Raw genomic sequence first — 5,296 nt, 5'->3', positions numbered from 1 at the left:
CTGCTAAAAGTTTTGGGTCTTAGGACTCTTTTTTCACTCTTCAATCATTGAGGACTCCAAAGAGCTTTTGTATTTAGGGATGATAGGTATTGATATTTACTCTATTAAAAATTACAACTGAGAAAGTTAAAAATATTAATTTTTTTAGAAGTAAAAATAATACACCCATTACACGAAAATATAAAGAACACATTTTAGGAAAAATAGCTATATTTTCCAAAACAAAAATAATTAATGAGAAGAGTAGCATGATTTTACATTTTTTTCAAATCTCTTTCACATCTGGCTTAATAGAAGACTGGAGGATTCTTATACCTGCTTCTGCATTCAATCAATATGTTTTGTTTGAAGTATATGGAAGAAATGTGGTCTCATATGAACATGTTTCGGAAAAAAGGTGGGGTGGGGCTATTTAAAAGCCTTTTAAGAGAATTTTCTATATTCTTTGATATTATATCAAAACTTGTTGAGTGGTAGTTTCTTAAAGTCTAGTTGCAGTGTGGAGTCTGGAACTGAGCCAGGACATGTAGCCTAGGAAAATGACAACCCCTTCCAGGATACAATGTGAGGTGCTTCACTGGTTACACAAGTGACAAGTGACTGTATCCAGCACCTGCAGCTGGAGAAGACCAAGAACCAGTTTCATCCAGCAAGGCTAATCCCCTTGATTGGGACCTGACCTTTAGCTAATTATGTTTTTATAATATCATCTACATTGTGGTTACTACAATGGATGTTACCAAAACCTGCCCTGTGGAAGGCATAATAATACCCATGGTCAGGACTTTCTCGGTGAGACTCAATTTGTGAGTTCGCCTACACTTTCCTCCCAAGTGTGTACTTTCATTTTAATAAACTTCCTGTGCTTTCCTGCATGTCTCGCTTGTGCCAAGACAAGAACCTGGTCACCGCTGCTCCAGGTTGAGTCCTCTCTTGGATATCCTGTGAGCCTCTGGCGACAAAACTATACCAATGAACTCTTTGTGCTCTTAGATTAAAATCTCTCTATCTTGCATGGACATTTAACATGCAATGACTTTGTAACATCATGCACTGATCATTTGGGAAATATTGATTCACTGCTGCAAAACATCCAGATGTTGACACACTTCATTATACAGTATATTTTTAAAATTACCTGTGTAACATCACCTTCAATTGCATGAGAAAAGTGTTTAAGTTTTGGGAAGCTGTCAAGCTTCCAAGGGACCCCACGGTTTTGTGGACCTCACTTTGAGAACTGCTGTTTTTAGTTGTTTGTTAACTGCTGACTGAGGCTGTTAGCTTCTGTTCTAATTATCTTTTCTACTTTGTTAAAGGTCTGTCTTCTCCACTTTACCTTGTCTCCTCCACTGTGGGAGTCATGTACCCTTAGCATCTGGTGCTGTGCCTGGCTTTTAGTAGCCGCTCAAAATACACCTGATGAATGAACTACTGGGAGGGAAGAAAGGAGGAATGAAGAACAGAAGTGGGGGGAGCGAGAGAGGAGGAAGCTTACCTCTGTTTTCTTGCTGGCTGGGCGTGACACGGATTTCAAGTAAAGCCTGACCCCTAGTGGAATTGTTTTGTTGGATGAGCTGGACTGAGAAAGTTGCAAGCAGAAAGCAGTATTATTATTGTTCACCTTGACCTCTCAAGTCCGTCAGCTCTTTTCCCCCTCTGCCCCTTTGTGAGATTCTGAGAATATGCAGTAGTGTTCCCATTCCTCATGGAATCAACATGGTAAAGGGTCTGATTCCTGACTTTGCAAGTCCATAAAATTGACTGCTATCAGTGTATCCAGGGTTGATTAGGCTGGAAGAAGTGAGTCTGAAGGAAATTCATAATAGATAACAAATGTGAAGGTATTTTGTTACCTGTAAATTTCTGTTACAAAGTGTTAGTTTCTTTTTTTATTGAGATATATTGACATAACATTGTGTAAGTCTAAGGTGTACAATGTGTTGATTTGATACATTTATATATTGCAATATAATTACCACCATAGCATTAACTACCACATCTATCACATCATGTAATTATCATTTCTGTTTTGTGTGGTAGGAATAATTAAGATCTAGTCTCTTAGCAACTGTGCAGTTTACAATCCAGTATTATGGTCTATAATCACTGTGTTGTACATTACATCTCCAGGACTTATTTATCTGCTAGTTGCAAGTTTATACCTTTAACATCTCCCAATTCCCTCTCCTGTTAGTTTCTTTTAATATGAGACTGTTGTATAGACCCCAGAGCTAATTCATGCATTCAAGATTTACAATACAACTCATCCCATGCAGGTTCCAAAAACCTGAGAAAACAAATGATGAATCAGGAGATTGCTAGGTGGGCATGAATTAAGAGTGAAAAAATATCGATTGGGCAGGGCAGGTATTTACCACAAGCTGGGAATAGTCTAATGAGCTATAATCCTTACTCTGTATTGTTCACTATTTCCTGTCTCAGGAATCCCTGGAGGCTTGCAGGAGACTGGTGTATTTATAGTACCTCTTTTGGGTAATGTCTATGCATATCCTTTCTCCATTTCCTGTTGGTTGTTTTCTTCCTCTTATTGTATTGTAAAAGCCTCTTTGTGTATTTGTTTGTAATATATCTTTTCCAATTTGCCTTTTATTACTCTACAGTGTTTTCTTTTTGCCCTCAAGAAGTTTAAGATTTTTATCTGAAATATTTATTTTTTCCCCAGTGCAGCTAGAAGTCATGGCACTTTTTATATAATACACTAAAATATTTTGATATTTATTTCTGTCATGTCAACTAGGAATCATTTTACCAGCAGAAAAAATGTTTTATGAATGTTAGAAAAAATACATCATTAAAAGATTTAGTAATTTTTTATCAGTTAATTGTTTTAATCATTTACTGGTGACGCTCCTTTATAGACAATATTGGTGTGTATCAAAAAATGTAAGAGAATGAGTGGAAGAAAAACATAGTTGAGAAAATTTTATCCATAAACTCACTTTAATTCTGTGGATTGGTAAAATACGAATTGCCAATGTATGATTTCAGTTGGTCCAGCTCATGGAAAAAATGAGTGTTCCTTGTGAATATAGTTTGCAAACCCCTATGTCAAATTTTTCAACTTTTTTCTCTTTGTAGGTCCTCTAATGGGTACTTAAGAAACACATAGACCAATTTTTTCCAGTTAGTTAAAAAATATATTTGTCATAATTTTTTAAATAATAAAAGTAAAGCTGGATCTTTAAAAATTGATGATAAAAATTATAATGGCTTCATATTGATGGGAAAGGTGATATTGTTTGATCTTTCATGAGGCAACTATATAAAGAGCTTGAAAAAACTTAAGTTAGAAGTTAAGACCTTGTTGGTTTATTTCCTGAGAGTTGAAGTCTATGAATTGAGAGAACACAAATTCACAAGGATGAGTCCTCAAGATAACAGCAAGTGCGGGGCCTCTCTTAGACGGTATTGGATTGTATAGAAATGGTGGACAGACCTCAGGGGTGAATGCATTCAGATGCTAATCCAACCACCGTGACACACACATATTGCCCCAGAGAAGGATTCCTACTCCACTCTGGCTTCATTCAGGCTTGCATGGTCATTCTTCATGTTCTGTTACAAGCATTTGCATATGGTGTAAAAATACACCCAACAACATGCCGTTGATTTTATTCTTGAACTGATGAAGAGCCATCAACTGTTGGGAAAGAGCCAAACTCCACAATCAGCTGTTTTGTACATTATTCTTACGATATCCTGATATCCTTTTTTTCCCACATTAAAGCTTGAGAAATTTTGGCCCTATAGGAATAGGTAAAACAATTCACTTTAGAACCATTAAGCAGACCAACTGAGATAATAAAAACCATACTTACTTTCCATTATTGATATTATAAAGTAATCCTTTTATTGGAAAAGTATTATGCCTGAGATAATTCATAAGCAGTATGGTAAAACAAAACAAAAACCCCATTTTTTTATGGCAGTTTAAGTGGAATTACTCCCTCATAATTCCCTGAAAGAAAAACAAAACCAAATTTTCTAAATTATGCATCTTTGTAAAAAAGAACGGTAGTTTCTCTGTTCTCTTGCATTATATTTCAAATTTTGATGGAGCCACCGTTAATGCATCAGGTGCGATTTCAACCTTGGGCACACCACTTAAATTTGGGGGGCTTAGTTTCTTATAAATAATGGGAGAATACTGTCCTAAAAGAGGGGAAGTGAGGAAAAGGTGCCAGGATGAGGATTTTGAAGTGTCTTTTTCAACATCTTGCTACTTGGCTTAAGTTACCGGAATTGGATGCTTACCTAGCTGGCCCCAAATGTTCTTTCCTCTTGTTTATCCATTATTAGTACCATGGTCTGGAGCAGTAAAAATGCTGGCTCTCATATTTTATACAACAATGTCAGGTTAGTAGTTTACTGGGATCTTGGGATGGTTTTCCAGAAGCTCATAGAGAGCAGCAAATCTTTGTCATTTTTGTTAGGTCTAAAAAACAAAACAAAACAAAAAAACACTCAGTGGAATACGTTGGTTGTAAAAAATTCAAGTGGCATGGGCTTGTGTGAAGCATAAAATGAAAGTCTTCCTCTTTTCTTCTCCCAGAGACGTTCAAAGTTAAAGATCTTAAGTGTTTCCCTTTGAACCTGTTTTTGAGCACGTAGTCAGGGCTGATACCTGGCTGTTGTCCAAATATGGGCTGTACCAGTGTCTAAAATATTGAAGTGCTTCTGTAAGCATTGGAAAATAGTCTCTGTCTGAGCCTCACCCCCAAATCTCTGCCTTCCAGGTTTCCTATTGAAGGGCACATGTTTAAGTTCGAGTTCTTTGTGAACTTAAAGCAAACCTGCAAGGGTGGCTGGGACCCCACAGTACCGACAGGCAGTTGGAGAACAGATTGAGAAACAGAGAAACCCAAGGGCTCTGGGGGAAGGAACCCCTGGACAATTCAGGCTAGGCCCAGAGAAAATAGATCCCACCCTTGTCAGCCTTGTCCCTTTGCTCAAGGTTGAATTTCTTTGATTCCAAGGACACGGTGTCTGATTGACATAGGTTGGGTAAGGTGCCCTTCCTTTGGCCCTGGTTAGACATGGTACCCTAATAAACCATCCCCCAGACTGTAGTCAAAAGGGAGAGGCTGGTCTCAAAAGGACATGAGGCGCTATTACCACAGGGTAGAATGGATTCTAAGCAAATTCGCCAAACAACTCTAGCATATGACTTAACTTTCATAATTGTTTATTAAAAAATATTATACCTAAACTCTTTTTAAAAAGGAAATTTGACATGGCTTACGATAAAAACCATATTTAAATAAGGTGGGTG

Source organism: Hipposideros armiger, unplaced genomic scaffold, assembly GCF_001890085.2.
Source record: "Hipposideros armiger isolate ML-2016 unplaced genomic scaffold, ASM189008v1 scaffold_777, whole genome shotgun sequence".
Classification (NCBI taxonomy): Eukaryota; Metazoa; Chordata; class Mammalia; order Chiroptera; family Hipposideridae; genus Hipposideros; species Hipposideros armiger.
This window is presented reverse-complemented; position numbering follows the sequence as displayed.